Consider the following 17,928-nt stretch of genomic DNA (forward strand, 5'->3'; position numbering starts at 1 on the left):
AGATAAACCTTGTGTTCTCGCATTAACCCTAAAGAGCTTCAATCCCTCATATTTATAATGTGTTGTCAATCAGAATTCTCATGACTGTATTGGTTAAGCTGTGGAATATCTGGCCACGAGGGGTAGTAATGCAAAATCAATAGGGAAATTTAAGAAAGGACCAGACACTTCTGACTAATAGTATCAACAGTGTTAATAGAAAGAAGGTATAGAAATCATCTGATCCAGGAAATTGATCTGACTGCTCTTATGGAGACAGGAAGGAACATTCATTTGCCATACGAGGCAAAATTGGCCACAATTGTCCAGGCTGGGAGATGGGAATTGTGTTTTTTCCTACTGGACCAAATAGCTAGATCTGGGGTGATAGACCTTGATGGATGAGTCTGATGACTATGTGGCTACCCTCGATGAATTACACACTTGTAGATAAAGGATCAAGAGTATTTTAGGAAGATGCCAATTTTACTTGCCACAGATAAATGGCATTATGTGGGGTTTTCGTTTTGCAATCATAAAACAGACCATGAGTTCTGGGATGCCCATGCAGATATTTGTACCTGTTAAGGGTCCCTCTATCATCTTAAAATATATATCTTATATACTGTGAATGTTACCTAGATGGTACTGCTGAATCACTAACTGTGCTCAATAACATAACATTTATTACCTATAATGTGCTTTTTTACATGTATTTTTTCTATTGGTCCAAACAGATTACACAACAAATACATAAAATGAATCACTTTGTTACCCTGTTTTCAATCCGTTGCAAAATAAATGGACCTTTTGCTAGAATGATGGAATAAAAAAATATCGATCTATTGGTTTAAAAAGTCTATTGTCTGCAAACCTTAAAGTTAAGAAATCACATCCATCATTTTAGCTTTCCATATTGTTTCTTTCACAGGATATAATGATACAGTTATTTTGGGGTTCCACAAAGGAAAAAAAAGATATTGAGTGAATGGTTTTCAAAATTAATTCTAATTTTTAGGGAAATTCCTTACCAAAATGTAATTTAACTAAATTGCTGCAATGAAAACTGTACAAGTTTTTGTTATCTTGCTTTGTTCTATGGACCTCGTAGTAAGATACGGTTACAATTAAGGTTTGTCCACATTGGTACATCAAAAGACGTTCTTCAATGGAATGTAAGGAAATCAAAATGTTAACACGTCTAATAGATTTTCCAAATGACACAAAGCATTATGATGTGATGCAATACTTGAGAACTTTTCTAAAAGTTCTCAAGTAAAAAATGAATAAGAATTGTTTTTAATTGTTCCAACATAAATAAGTCAATAAAGATGCTACCTGAAATCTCCCAAAGTAGTGAAAGCCCTGTAAAGCAGACACATATTTATGTAATTATTCACATTCACAATACCCCCAGTTAGACTATTCTCTTTTTTAAAAAAAAAAAGGAAAACAGCTGACTGAATCGTCTTCAGCTCGAAAATTCAATTTTGTTCAATTTTTCCTGGTATTTCCGTAGTGTACACTGCCATTTGGAGACTTTATATAGATGAGGCAAAGGCAAGGCAAAACCTTTTAATAGCGTGACGTTAAAGGGGCTATTCAGGATTATAAAAACAGGATTGATTTCAGAAAAAAAACAGCAGCACACCTGTCTACGGGTTCCATGTAAAAAGTTGCGGTTCAGGGATCTTAGGCTACGTTCCCAAGATGAGGGTTTGGGTAGCTTTTGATGTTGCAGATTTTTTACGTCGTTTATGGGTTTTTTTTCGGTTCGTTTTTCTTACTTGCGTTTTTATTCCTTTTCATGCTGCGGTTTTTGTCTCTTTGACATGTCATGTTTTAAATACATCTGCTTTTGATACATCCGGGTATTTGGCTTTAACAAAACTTCATTGATACATGTGTGGATTACATGCGTTTTGAGCTTGTTTCTGCAGTGGAAACAGACTAAAAATGTATATAAGTTTTTACTTGTGGATTTTCTGCAACTAATCAATTCTATGGGAAAAAGCTGCACATAAAACTCAGCGTACCTGCAAGAGAAATTGACATGTTGCGGATTTCAAACATGCACCGGAGGTGAGCTTACACAGCGCAAGAAAAAGCACAGTGGATATGACTTTTCTATAAATCCCATTAAATTTGCTGGAAATGTACGATGTTGCGTTTTTGATGCAGCAAAAGTGCGCAGCTTCAAAAACTCATTGGTGGAACTGAAAGGGAATTTGTCAGCAAGATCAACCCTCCTAAGCCATCTATATAAGCACGCAGGTCAAAGAAAATTGAATAAAATGATATCTTGATATCTGTGATCTGTTGCCTTGTTCCAGAGAAATCCAAATTTTTCTTAATCTGTAAATGAGCTGTTAACTTAAGATCTATGGGCCGGACATAGATCTCCCTGAGAATCTGCCTCCAGGGATTATTTCAAATGAAAGGAGCAGTTACCAGTGTGAGACATGTAGATAAGGAGAGAAGACTGTCAGTCATTACATGTCTCACTATGGTAATGCCTCCTTTCGTTTAAGACTCTGGAGGCAGATTCTCGGGTAGATCTATGTCTGGCCCATAGATCTTAACTGGCTCTGGATTTCTCTGGAATAAGATATTAGATTGCAGATATCAAAGTATCATTTTATTCACCTTTCTGTGATCTGTATGCTCATATAGACGGCTTAGGAGGGCTGTTCCAACTGACCAATTCCCTTTTATCTTACAGTGAATGAGCCACACTATACACAATTTGCAGACAGGTAGGGGACTGTATATGAAAGAAAGCAGCCAAGAAGCTTCATACTTAAATATCACATCTTTAAACTTCAGTATGTACTTTGGAATCTTCTACCTCAAGTATCTATACACAAAAGCAAAAACTTGGTGGAAGCCTTATACAGAAAGCAGAGCCTTAACAGTGGCACGGAGTCTCTGCCGTTTCATACTGTTTAATATCCCTCTTTTATACTTTAATACTTCTCTTTGAGCCTCCACATAGTACTTCATTACAGAATACTTCTTAAATACAAATCCAGTGGGTATGGAGAACATCATGAATCATATATGCCTCATTGAAATTTTCATTAAAAATAAAAAAGAGAAGATTTTTGATCTTGGTAAATCCCTTCTTTGAGATTATTGGAGCAATGTGTACATATTTGTCTTATTAACAATGTACAAGACTTGTATGTAATTTAACATGAATATTTTGGCCAGATGGGATACTTTAATATGACGAATAAAGATTTTAGGTTTAAGTAAAATGCTATCTTTATAGAAAACTAGAATTTTGTATTATTTCTGTTTTAAGAATTTTAATTATTTGTGATAAAAACATTTTCCAAGTTGTCACTGGGGATGAGCGGACCCGTGGAAGTTCGAGTTCTAGTACCCGACCCGAAGTTTATTCCTAATTTCTATTTGGGTACCAGAACTGTACCCAAACTTGAGGCAGAACCCCAACCCCATTGAAAACAATGGAGACCTGAACTTTGGGTCTGGGTAAGAAAAAATATCTCTCTCTCTCTCTTGGCAATGGACTTTCCCTAGAACTCCAAACTTTGCAACGGACTTCTGGGGAAAGTCCATGTTCAGCGTTTAGCACCAGACACTAACTGTCCGGTACGAAAGCCAAACTTTTAAGAGCAGGTTCGCTCATCTCTAGTTATAACATAAAATCTACAACAAATATATACCCTTTCTACGTAGATGCCCCATGTGTTTACAACCGCCTGCCCATACTGGTTCATACATGTGCCACAAACTCATTGTAAAAAAACAAAAACATGTATCATGTCATATAGTTTGTACAGTAGAATTAAAAAGCATAGATGACATATGTATACATGTATATAAATATATCAATGTATACTGACCAGACATGTGCCAAATAGAAGGCCAAGGCACACATTAGTAGTACACATCGGATGAATTTTTTGGCATATAGGCCAAATGCCTAAACATGGTGTGAACCTTCTCTTAATGAGCCTACACACTTTGGAGCGAAGTTGGCTGAACCTGCCGATTTTTGTGAGACCAGTTTACTAATATGTATGGAGGCCACACAAAGATGATGTTGGAAAGAAGAATTGGAGATGTTGAATTTTAACATGTCTGAGCCTAGGTGGGATAACCTACAGAGTTGTCCAGCAGCGGCTTACCCCCCACTCCTCATTCAGAACACATGCACGTGAATGGGGAGGACGGGAGGGATATCCGTCATCTGAACAACAGCAGCTATTGAAGGTTTATGGGCACCTGTAGTCAGATACACAAGCACGTCTACTTTTTGTTATGCTCAATGGGATGACCATGGACATGATAAGATCGAAAAGCTTTGTAATTTATATGACTTTCATTTCCTTTATTATGTTAATCTATTTGTATTGTGATTCCGTTATGGCTCATCCAGTGTATATTTTGCTTATTTCTTTAATATATATTTCTTTTATATTTATAGTTGCTAAGGAAATGAAGCCTTTCCCAATAAAAACTGAAGAGAATCTGCATGTCCAGGACAAGGCTACTACAACAGAGAGCTATAGCAGAACCCAGGATGCCTTCAATATATATATATTCTAGATTCATATTTTTAATAAAGTGTTTATTAAGATGTGTGTTTTATGTTTCTGCCCATTAATATAATGTTTTTATGTTAGACTAAAACTTACAAAATCACATTTACACTACAATCAAGTGAATATAATTCTATTGACCACCCTCCATTCACACTTTTTGTGAGGGATTTTAAATGTATTTTAGTAATTCTTTGTGGGCATAAAAAAAAATTAAACAATTGGGAAAAACAGACACTTATTTCCTTTATTTTTCCTCCCATATCACCAATTATCAGCAAAAAAATACAACAGAACATGAAAGTGACATAAATATGAAGCCCCAATGTATCACAAAAAAGAAGAAGCAAGAACTACTTGAATATCCATATAATAATTTTTTTTACAGGTCTTTTAAACTGTATGTACAAAAAACAAATTTGCCTAGTCAAGAACGGGGATAAATGTCTCCTCAGTCTTGAAATAGTTAACGACTCAACCACCATACAATCAGGGTAGCATGGTGACATCTGCAAGGAGTTGGTATGTTCTCCCCGTGTTTGCGTGGGTTTCCTCCAGGTTCTCCTGTTTCCTCCCACACTGCAAAGACATACTGATAGGGAATGTAGATTGTGAGCCCCAATGGGGTCAGTGATGATAATGTCTATAAAAAGCTGCGGAATTAATGAAGCTATACAAGTAAGAATAATAAATAATTTCACAGCACTGCATTAATTAAAAAAATAAATTAATTGCCTACAAAGTTTCCATGCAAGATGTGATTTTCGCATTTTAATTTGCATGAAATATGGCATAAATATCTACGTATGTAAGTATATTGTATAGAGCTCGTTTTGATATCTACTTTTCCACCCTGTTTTTCCAAGAAAAAGATCCCAAGAGAGAGTCCTTAGGTAAACATTTCCAAAGGAAAGGTTTTTTGCTGTTTTGTATGCTGATATTAATTTTCACGAAAAGGAATATAGAAATAATCGAGGTCTTAGATGTGTGTTAAAAATGACCTTCTAATTATACAAATGCTGATCATCTATTGTTTTATGTACAATTTTTGGATTGTGTGTATCATTTACACATTTCTTACCAACAGAAGATGACCCCATCAGAACAAAATAAGGAAACCTTTTAGTAGAAAATTCTTAGCATTTTCACTCCCACTTCAATGAGTAATTTTGATATGAAACATTGACTGTGTGAACAGACATCTGTGTTTCGCGGTTGGAGTACACAGCTCAGCCCCGGTCTTCTGACCTGAACTTGACAGCGTCATATATGCCTCCGAGGCTGTTGAGTTTGGGTCAGAAGACCCCCAGGCGGTCTGTGCATGTCAGTCCGAGTACAATGTGTCTGGCCTGAGGATTTTTTTCACATAGAGTTTTTGATGTAGATTCTGAACAGATGTGCATTAGGCTTGACATTTTTTAAAACTGTTTTTGTTAAAGTATGTATTGTAGATCTCCCTATTATGGTCCAAATTATATCAGTTTATCATCATATACATATACTAGCAGCCCGTGTTCCGAAACAAATAAGTTTCGGAAGCTAGAAAAGTGTGCTCTACATAATAAAAACTAACTCAAATTACCCATGTCTATCTACTTTCAGCCTTTTTACACGATAAACAACAAAGTTGTCATAATTAATAAATTAGTAAATGGCATTATGGAAAACAAAAATAAAATTTAGAAGATTACAGAGACGTTCGCCAATTCAAAAAGTGAATTGCCCAGGGCAGATCGTGTGGAAATCTCTCTGTATGCTGCCCCTCTGGCCTACTGAAGTAATTGCAGCTGATGTTTTTCTCGGACTCACCTCACCATTAAGCTTTTTATGTAGTAAGATATTAGGTTTGAATCTAAATTACTGCATTTTCAACACTCTTACTTCAATGGACGTTTTCCTCCCACAGGTGAAAGTTGCAAATGTTATATTTTTAAATTAAAGAGAATCTGTCACCAGGTTTTTGCTACCCTAACTGAGAGCAGCATAATGTAGGGGCAGAGAACTTGATTCTAGTGATGTGCCACGTACTGAGCTATTCAGTTTTGATAAAATCCATGTTTTCTCTGCTGCAGATCTACCAGTTCTCTGAATGCTGAGCTCTGTATAACCCCGCCCATACCACTGATGTGCTGCTTTTCGTGTGCACAGTGCATAGGCAGAAAGCTGCCAATCAGGGGTTGGGCGGGGTTATACGGAGCGCTTGAATATGTAAGACTATATGGCTGCAGGTTTACTATTACTCTAGTGATAATCTACAAATAAAACAGTTATCATATTTACAGTGAGTAGCCCAGTAAGTGAATCAGGATCTCTGCCTCTAAATTATGCTGCTCTTAAAGTAGTTGGCAAAAATCTGGTGACAGATTCCTTTTAAAGGATGTGCCCACTACTGCACAACCTCAGCTTAATAACTTCATGACCGCATTAAAAATAAAAACAGTGGATACTTGGCTCCCACTGCAGCACTGTCCCAGCTATGTTGGTGCCGCTTTTCCTGGTGGGTCCCATGTGATTGTTGTGTCACAGGTCTGCTGCAGCCAATCAGTAACTAATGAAATAGTAAAGGTTGCAACCAATCAGCGACCGCTAGTTGGCTGTAGCAAATCCGTGACAGAACAATGACACGTAAGCCGGCCAGGAACAGCGGCACCAACATTACTGGAACGGTGCTGCTACATAAGTATCTACTGTTTTTATTTTAAATGGGGCTCTGAAATTATTAAACTGGGATTGTCTAGTAGTAGACAAGATCCTTTAAAGCAAGATTTTATATATCCAAGACCAAAAATATTGAAAAGATATTGATAAAAAAACTTGTATGAAAGTAGCTATTGACGTTGGACAGCTCAGTTATCTAATGAATCAGACTGAAGTTTTCTGGACAGTCGGGCCCCGATCCTGCTCTGCCCTTACCTATATTGAGGTCGGCTGACACAAAGTGAGGTTTTAATACTAGAGATAGGATAGGACCATCCCGATTGTCGTGGTGGGATGGCGTTTACGCTTTTTTGATCAAAATAGTGTTAACTAAGTACCCTATGTTATTTCCATGTACTATTTCCTTACTATAGGGTATATGCTCATTTTGTATTTTGCACCATGTACCAACTTATGCTCTGGCTCATTTCTTTGGTTTTACATGTAAAGTTATGTAAGGTTATGTAGGCTTCTGACATATATACTAAGCTTGTGGAATAGTGTACTTTATTCTAGTCCATACAAGAGCATACAGTAAAAATGTATACCAACATGTAAATGTTGTCTTGCAATGAGACTCTATGGATTACAGATGGCATTGAAGCCTCCATTTAACGTGTACGCTGGCAGCTTTTCCATAAATGTGATGTGAACAAAGGCTAATTGTGAAAACATAGTCCTTCAGTTAACCCGTGTGAATAATAATCTGTCCACATCTGCCCTGCTCAGTCTGTTAAAAAAAAAAAAAAAAAAGGAGCGCCAGCCGACAGCCATTGCCAATCACTCCAGTATATGGGTTAACTTCCACTGCATTGCTCAGTGTGCAAGGAAGAGAGGCTGGCCTTGAAGAAGGGGAATAGGAATCATTCTCCCCCCTATGAAGTAAGTGGAACTTCAGTCCTTCAACTCCCCTACTCCCTGTGTGGACCTACTGTGCTCGTCGGCTGGCGCTCCTTTTTTTGTATGTTTTTTCAGCTGTCTTACAATACGGCACCTGCTTAGGATGCCCGAACCTGGTATCAGCAGGCTGACTGAGCTGTAACAAAGTTGCCCACATTCAAGATATCTATTTAGTGTAAGTGTTTTGTTGGTTTTCCTTCCCCTCCTCCCTCCTTAGAAGCAGTCCTTTTCGGCCTTTGTTCTTGATTTTTTTCTGCTCAGTGTGTTAGTCTGCCAGTTCCATTAAAATGACCTCTTTACCCCTGAAAAAATAGTGTAAACAAAATGATGGCCACCTTGGCTGACAGACCATAATCAGTAGAGTCTTTCGAAACTGTTGGTATCTATCATGTGCAAGTCCCATCTATGCCATAATTTTCTATAAAGGAACAGAAATATAGAAATAATGGCGCAGATGTGAATGAAGCCTTAAGTAAGAAGATAAGTTGTTACATCTGTACTTGTATATAAAAGTGATGAATAAATAGAGATGATCCATTTAGCCCGATAGAGGCGCAGAGCGGGGTGCGCGGCTGGTTATGCAGGTGAACATTCCCTATCTGGCATTATTTGGCCATAACAGATTTCGTGCTCTTCAATCCCATCGCTGTATTTTAGCTGAGCTGCGTTTCCTAGTCAGGATTCATGACTGAGGTGCTCTAATTGTGATCTCTACCACAGACACTAATCAAGTAATTTCCCCATCCCAGCCCCATCAAATTGCTCTTTAGCTGTTGAACTGTGGAGTTTTGCTTCTCTTTTCACATGCTAATCACAGCCATTCAGCATCTCTCTGTGAGGCTATTTGTAGTGGAATAAATCTCCTTGTTTGCCTGCTGCATGATTAATTGATATTGTTGTGCGCCTTTTGTTTGGGCTGCAGGGAAGTAAAAGGAAAAAACGTATTGGATGTGAGGACAGGAGCTGACAACATCATTTTACTGCGGAGGTCTTTCAGAGGTCGACAAACAGACTGATCACAGTATTCATTCTATTTAGTTTTACTCATTAGAAAATATGATGAGAGAATAAAGGCGGCCTGTGAATAGCCGGGATGGATGGACAGCCTCGTAGGATAACGGCACAAGACCGCATCAATGCATCTGTGAAAAACCACAGACATGTCCTCTTTGTTATCATGCTGTCACGTCCCATCCTTACCTCTATTATCTGTCTAATGATGTGTTAACTATATCTAATAATACCAATATGGACGCACTTTGAGATTTCAATATCCTCAATCGCGCACCTTAAATAAGGATTAAAATAGTATAATATCGCTGATATCTTGCTTCTAAATGACACAGGTGTATGTAGGTATATTGAGCATGTATGTGTTGGATCAATATTCAGATTTTTAATTAAAAATTGGGAAAAAAATTATCTGGATACACTGGGAAAGACTTAGGACTCAGTGATCTCGATGGCTGAACACCACCTTCTTGGTGACTCCTTAGGAGCATCTCATTGACTTCATAGAGAGTGAAAGCTCTCATATGAATGATGAGTATCTAATTACTTACATATTATAAGGAGAAACAATATTGGCAAATAAGAAGAGACTGACGTGTGCTAAATGAGCTAGATGATGTTGGAAATGAATTTTGTATAGCGGCATCCTTGAGGTACTTGAGATGCAACTATGTGCCCATCTGCATGCTGTGATCCCACAGGCCACTTCAAACCATGGCTTGCTAATACGGAGATAATACTGATAGATGGGTCTAATAAAATGTGCAGAGGTTCATCCAGAAGACAGTGCTTAATCTGGACCTACCAGTGCCCACTTTCCATCATATGAACTGTGTGTCAGGGCTTTAAGTCATTTGGAAGATCATTTACTCAAATTTTAATTTTGTAACTAACCTACTTGGGCAGAGCTACAGTACCAGACACAACCTATAATAAAAAGGGTCGCTATTTCTAGAAAAAAAAAGCCATTTTTTCTGATCTCACCCAACCCCTTTGATAAGAATAATGGCTGTAATGACTTTGTTTCAAGATGTTAAATTGGCTCTTTTAGACGAGGAGCAATATTAAAAAGCTCTTGTAGTTTTACATCGCTCAAAGGAAACCAATCACCAAACCAAGCCTCTGGAAAGTGGCACAACACATACCCTAATGAACATATTTGCTCACTTCACTCCATTTATTGAACCCTCTTGGCATCTCAGTACCTTGCGAGAGCTCATAAGTCACATTTTATATCCATGTGGCTCTTGTACGTCAATTTGGGGAAAAGTGTGGTACATATATATATATATATACATATAAAATTTAGAAGTCATCTGTAGTAGCTAAAATACAACTGCTATAATATACAATCACAATAAAACATGAAAATAAAATCAAATATGTGCATTTTCTCTAGATTTCATATTCTATAGCAATAGTAGAATATTCTGTGTTAATGATGCATATAATGACTCTCCCCACCACATACTATACACCTGTAGAGCGTTCCCCATCTCTGTGTTCAGCCTTTCCCTCTAATATAGCCATGTTACACATAATTGTTCTCCCCAGTCGTTTTGTCCTGGCTTTTATGAACAGAAAGAATCAAAATCCAGTGTGTATTTGCCGATATCCCCGTCAAGACACAGATGTGACACCAATTAAGCCGAATATTTTACTTGTCTCTTTATTTGTTCGCTGAATGTCGTTTCTATTCCCCTGAGGCATCATTCCAAGTTCAGGGATTGAATTAAACAGGTCCATGATGTTCGGTTCTTTACAAACCCACTGCTCATGGCAAATATTTCTCCCTTTCCAAGTTCTTTAAAAAAAAAAAAAAAAAGGAAACTGTCTCCTTTCTTTTCATTCTGTGCAGGGTAATTGATAGTTTCTATCAGAGGTCAGGATTTGCATAGGAATTAAGAGCAGCAAATTAATTTCATATTCTGTTCACATCTCCAATTATTCCTGCAGACCTTTGTCTGCATCGCTGGCAGGGAGAACCATCAGCTGCTCTTCAGCGAGCAACATCTGTGCAGTTAATAATTTGATAAACAACTAATACAAATAGTTTCTGAATGATCTGCCGAGCACACGATTGATTTAACCAATTGCCAAGGCTTTATGTGGAGTTCTACTGAAGAAATGTCTCCTTAGATCTTCAAAAATAATCCGGACGCACTCCCCGCAATGCAACAAAGACAATATTATTACTTCAAACAATTGCTATTTTTCTATATATTGTATCATAAGATGTTGAAAGGGATCAGCTTTATTTATATCATCTTCTAGAGCAAAGTCTTATTATACCATCATTAATCTAATAAAGAAGAAACATGGGTGAATGTTTACCCTTGCTTTAGACATGGGCAATATAGTATATGAACTAAAATATTGTGAATAGTCCCTATTTTTTGTTGATTCCATCAAAAGATCACAGGGAAATGGACTCAGACTAATTATGATTTTTTACGGTGGTTCTGAGCCAAAGAATATCTTCAAAAACCCAGCTGAGGCTCCCAACCATTATTAGCCTTATTAGTGTACGTAGCTATGTGCCATTGCTCTACTATTGCTCTACTAACTTGTGTTTGGAACATCCATAATGGTGGCTGTAGCAATTAATCTATCAACCCCACTGCAGGATGTACGAGTGATGGAAAGTCTTCAATGTTACTCTACCAGAAAATAATGTCACCTTTAAAGGGAAAAAGGGAAAGCCAGAAGCTTTAGGGTGACCAAACTAATTAAATTATGTAGAAAAAGTAACTTGGCACTCAAAGTACAGTAGAATAAAGTCCTGCTTTTATTTTTGCATTCACTTATAGGTTAAACTTGAGTGCCTCTCACAGCGACGCAGGTCGCATCCACATGCGCGCTTTTCTCTGGGGGTTCCTATACAAAAGCACTCAGTTCTGATGAAGGTCTGAACGTTTAACCTATAAGTGAATGTAAAAATGAAAACGGAACTTTATTCAACATTGAGTGCCAAGTTACTTTTTCTACATAATGTATGGGCTACTTGTGCACCAAGAACAGTAATTACAAGAGTGCCCTATATTATCTTGCAAACTAATTAAATTGTTCGGTAGAGAATTAAAATAAAATTTTAAACATACATTCATGGCAACCAATGGATATTGTGACGCACACGCCCGGGCAGACTGGCGTGAGAGTGATTTGTGATCCCACTGGACCATGAACCAAGGAGTGCCTGGAAGGGCGTAACTAAGTATCAACTCGGTCCGACCAAGGTCACACGGCGGCTCAGTCGACTCCGTGAACCAGGGAGGAACCGAGCAGAGGGACCAGGTGCTACTCCAGGTCAGACTCCGGTCACAGTTGTTGACCCACACCGAGGAATGCAGGAACAGGCAGGTTAGGCTGGTATACAGACAATTGGGTATTGGCAGGCACGGCTGGTATACAGACAGGTGGGTACTGGCAGGTAGGAATGCACGCAAGATAGGTACCAGTACAGATTGGGACACAGGAACGGAGCCACAGGTGCGGTGGACAGCAGAGCAGAGGGAAACCGCAGATGCGGTGAACAAGCAGAGCAGAGCAAAACCGCCAATGCGGTGATCAAGCAGAGCAGAGCGAAACCGCCGGTGCGGTGAACAAGCAGAGCAGAACCGCCGGAGCGGTGAACAAACAGAGCAGGGCGAAACCGCAGATGCGGTGAACAAGCAGAGCGGAGCAAAACCGCAGATGCAGTGAACAAGCAGAGCGGAGCAAAACCGCAGATGCGGTGAACAAGCAGAGCGGAGCAAAACCGCAGGTGCGGTGAACAAGCAGAGCGGAGCAAAACCACAGGTGCGGTGAACAAGCAGAGTGGAGCAAAACCGCAGGTGCGGCGAACACGCAGAGCGGAGCAAAACCGTAGGTGCGGTGAACAAGCAGAGCGAAGCAAAACCGCCGGTGCGGTGAACAAGCAGAGCGGAGCAGAACCGCAGGTGTGGTGAACAAGCAGAGCAGAGCGGACCCGCAGGTGCAGTGAACAAGCAGAGCAGAACCGCAGGTGCGGTGAACAAGCAGAGCGGAACCGCAGGTGCGGTGAACAAGCAGAGCGGACCCACAGGTGCAGTGAACAAGCAGAGCAGAACAGAGCAGAAGGTTCAGGCACAGGGCAGGGCTCTGTTCACATGGAAAAGACTGGAAAATACAGGAAGATGGTTAGAACACAGGAGGTAGATACGGAGGAAGGGAAAGGGGACAAGCAGAACCAGATACACACAAGGTACTTACATTGAAGTAGTGAGTGGACACAAAACTCACAAACAGAAGTACAGAGACGAGTTGGAGATAGATGCAGGTTCAGACACTGCAGGAAAAGGGAACAGGTAACAGGCTAGGACACTGTTCAGACAGGAACTGAACCGGGAACAAGATACAGGAACGAGCCTGGGAACTCAGCCCCCAGGGTGGTGAAAACAAACTAGAAGTCAGAGATACAGGTAATAGCCCTGGGTACTCAGCCCCCAGGGTGGCGGAAACAGACTAGAAGTTAGAGATACAGGTAATGGCCCTGGGTACTCAGCCCCCAGGGTGGCGGACACCGACTAGATTCAGGACAGGACCTGGCAACTCACAGTTGCACAGAACACACTGTAAGAAAGTGTTGCTCAGGCACCTCCTACTGGGTGGAGGGGGTTTAAGTATCCAGTGACTCACAGCAATAGGCTGGGGACGCATTAGGACTATGCACACTGTAGCTTTAAGAATCAGGAAGCAACAGCGCCGACGCCCTAAGCCAGCAGACAAGAGACATACAAACAGCAGGTACTGGAACAAAGTGTGCAGCCTGTCCTGATAGGTAAGATTGCGGTCTTGCATTGTGGGAGATGGTAAGCCATGCAAGCACGCCGCCAGGGATGTTACAGATATTCTGTCGGAAATCAATTTTGAGTCTGTAAATTAGGCTGTAAGGGCACTGATGGGTTTGATTGACATATGTTCAGCACTGCTGATAACAGTCATTGAGCGGCTCTGAACAAACGTCAATCATTCCATGAGGGTGGCAATGTAAAGGATTGGTGCACCTGCTAAGAAATTCAAAAGTTATGTGCAAATGTGGTGAGTGAGAAAATTTGCAACTTTTTTTAAATTAAAGCACCACTCCTACAGTTTTTTTCAGCTCTGGAGTGGTGCTACTAATCTACGGTCCCTGTCCCTACTCCTACACTTACTCGCCGGCGACTTCACCTTTTATCGGCGCCGCTTAGGTCCCATGGCGCCTTCTTGTGAACTCAACTTCTGAATGCCGGAAGTCAGAGGTAACAGTCACAAGCTCTTAATGTTAGTCAATGAGAGCCAGAACGAAGCTCTCAAAGACTTGCATTGAAAAGCTTCCTCCAGCAAACACTGGAGACGTCACAAACTGCTGGAGACCGACAGGAGCAGCGATGATAGAAGGTGAAGACGACGGATAGTGAATATAAGGCCATGTGCACACACTGAGTATTTGGTGAGTTTTTTCCCTCAGTACTTGTAAGCCAAAACCAGGAGTGGGTGATAAATACAGAAGTGGTGACGTGTTTCTATTATACTTTTCCTCTGATTGTTCCTCTCCTGGTTTTGGCTTACAAATACTGATGTAAAATACTGACCAAATACTGAACATGTGCATGTGGTCTAAGACTAAGTGCAGGCAACCTAGATTAGAAGCACCACTCCAGAGGTGAAGTAAAAAAAAAATCACTGGGGTAGTGCTTTAAATTCCCCCCAATGAGATTAGTTCTTCATATTGCCTTTGTGCATTTCATGCAAGCTATTAGTTAGCAATTAACAAAATCTGCAAAAGCAATTCAAAAATCTGCTATCAAAAGTTGTTCCATTTTATAAATCAAGAAAAATCACCTAAAATTAGTATATAATATACACTCACTCATTTCCTTTTTTTTTTGTTCCAGCGGTTCTTTACTTGTTCTCCCCACTAGTCTTGTTTGCCTTGGCTGCAGCGAGACATCCCATATACCTCACATGATCACTTCAGACATTAAGTAGTTTCAGCAGTCTTGTGCCCTATATCAATGGGGCTAGCGACTGGTTATAGCAGACATGTGCTATACAAGGGGAATGTAGGGGATGCCACCAATGCAGCCAAGGTGAACAGAAGACCAGCAGAAATGATTGGAGTTGCACTGGAACGACAGGGATCAGATGGGTGATTGCACATAATTTACTTATTTAGCTGTATTAATGGCTGTTGGCAACTTTAAATGTGTCTTGGTAAAACCCATTCAATGCCAAGAAAGTTAGACCAACAAAGAAACAACTGAAAATAAAATATATTGTGAAATCCACAAGCAGTGGTGTATTTCCAATGGAGGCAGACCTGCAGCTGCTATGGCGTCTATGACATGGGGGCCCAGTGTAACAGTCCCGTCCCCTGCCCAATGTCTACTAACTTTGTAAGCCTAGTCTTGGCTTCTTGGCCCTGACATTCATTCAAACGTTGTCAGAATCAGCTGTGAAATAAGCAGAGGAAGCATTACTTATTGACCATCCAAGTCTTCTGACATTTCTTGGCAACTTCTATGACTTGCCCTCAGCAACTTGACCCTGACTTGTGTCTTGACCCTGCCGGTCCACCATGACTTTGCCGATGCTCTCGCAAATGGCTGTGTGCAACTGCAGCTTCAGAAGACACACAGCCTCAGCTCAGCCTGTCCTACAGTAGTGATGTAGTTTGTAATTTTTAGACTAAAGTCACACGGCTGTATAAAAAATCATCAATTTCATCCAGAGAACTCGGACAATTTTTTTCTCACGTGTCATCTGTTTGAAGTCAGTTATTTCACAGCAGCAGCTGTTAATCATTTATTCCCTATTTTAGGGAATTGCAATGTATCCGTAGACATCGGATGCTGTACTGTGACTCCATATTGCATCCGATTTTTTTTTTTGCACCCCCTTAGACTTGAATGGACGAGTCTCATCTGACATACAGAAGAAACTCGTCTCGGAGGTGATTTTTTTCACACATAGATTTGGTCAGTGAAAAAAATTGCTCATCTACACCCATTGCATAACATTGGCCCTAATGCTGTCCATTTTTTCACGGACAGCAATTGGACCAAAAATGTGATCATGTGAGCGGGACCTTTTTTTTACACTTTTATGTTTGGTTTTATTTAAGAGCTCACATACATTTTTTGGGGATTATTTTAGTTACAATATCTTTTTTTTTCGTGCGTGTGGGCTTCGATTTCTAAGAATGCTATCCAGTTCTATTGAAATGCAGGCTTCCCTAGAAGGAAGCGTTGTGTCTACTTCACTATGCACAGTAAGGAGATACTTCAACAAAAACAGCCAGTATTAGGCTACATTCACATGTTCAGTATTTGGTCAGTATTTTACCTCAGTATTTTTAAGCCAAAATCAGGAGTGGAACAATCAGAGGAAAAGTATAATAGAAACACGTCACCACTTCTGTGTTTTCTGGTTTTGGCTCACAAATACTGATGTAAAATACTGACCGAATACTCAAAGTGTGAACGTGGCCCTACTACACCAATGCCTCAAAACAGCTGATTACAATACTCCAAACAGCACCCATGGCACCAAAAAAATGAATCATAAAAATATTAAAACAAAATTGAACATTACGGTCTCAAACCCTGTGTGCTATGTTCTTGCCTGTGGTTGCAACAACAGCTTGGTCTCCTCTACACTTCTGTTGACAATTGATGACGTGATGATGCTATCAATAATGACGACATACATGAAGTGGTGACAAATGAGATGATAGTGGTGATGATCAATGTTTGTAGCAGTGACTTCACTATAGACAATCATAGCGATTGGCTGCAGCTGGCATATGATGAGCGTTCAGTATAGATGACATGTCATCTCGGATTGTCGGCAAAATGAGGCAAGGAGCCAAAATGACTTGTGTTACATAAATGTGTGAGAATCAGGAAGGTGAGTGTATTGGAAATATAGTAAAACTGGTGCAAAGTAAATGTGAACCTGTTGCCCTTATCAACCAATCAAGTTCCTGTTTTGATTTTTCTTAAATATGAAAAGTAAATCTGATTGGTTGGCATGGGCAACTTAATTTTTTCTTTTACACCAGTTTTGATACATTTCCCCCATTATATTTTGGTCCATTATAAAACAATTTTAAAAACCCAAAAATTCTTTTTATCAACATTAGTGCTTAAACAATTGTGAACCCTTCAGAAATGTCCATATTTCTGCATAAATTTCACCTAAAACGACTTCAGATTTTCATACAAATCCTAAATGTAGATAAAAGAACAAAATCTAACAAATGAATAAAAAAATATTAGATTTTGTAATTTTTTATTGAGGAAAATGATCCAATTAGTGTTGAGTGAGTATGTTCTATTAACCCTTTCGCCGAGTATGCTCGGGCCGAGCTCCGAGTATTTACAGCTGCTTGGTGATATGTGTGAATCGCTCCCGTGTGCATGATTTGCAACTGTTTGACAGTTTTATTACATGGGAGGAATGTCTATTTCTTACACATGCCTCACATGTAATAAAACTGTCAAACAGTTGCAAATCATGCACACGGGAGCGATTCACACATATCACCGAGCAGCTGTAAATACTCGGAGCTCGGCCCGAGCATACTCGGAACAGAACATACTCGCTCAACACTAGATCCAATATCAAATGTATGTGAACCTCTGCTTTCATTTTTTGATGTGACCCTCATATGCAGTAATAACGGCATCTAAATGGTTCTGGTAATGGTTGATTGGTCCTGCACATTGACTAAGAGGAATTTTACCCATTCCTCATTACAAAACAGCTT

The 17,928-nt window shown here is 39.6% G+C and overlaps 1 long non-coding RNA gene across 1 annotated transcript in view; it reads left to right on the forward strand.

Annotated features, from left to right (window-relative positions):
• LOC141258357 (uncharacterized) overlaps positions 1-6,614 on the forward strand; it is an 8,899-nt gene extending 2,285 nt beyond the window's left edge. Inside the window, exon 3 of the long non-coding RNA XR_012318300.1 lies at positions 4,436-6,614. This is a non-coding gene — a long non-coding RNA (uncharacterized lncRNA). The remainder of the gene's footprint in view (positions 1-4,435) is intronic.
• The last annotated feature ends 11,314 nt before the right edge of the window (positions 6,615-17,928 follow it).

Source organism: Phyllobates terribilis, unplaced genomic scaffold (genome assembly GCF_046119375.1).
Source record: "Phyllobates terribilis strain yellow unplaced genomic scaffold, ASM4611937v1 Scaffold_3__8_contigs__length_932513732, whole genome shotgun sequence".
NCBI classification, from domain to species: Eukaryota; Metazoa; Chordata; class Amphibia; order Anura; family Dendrobatidae; genus Phyllobates; species Phyllobates terribilis.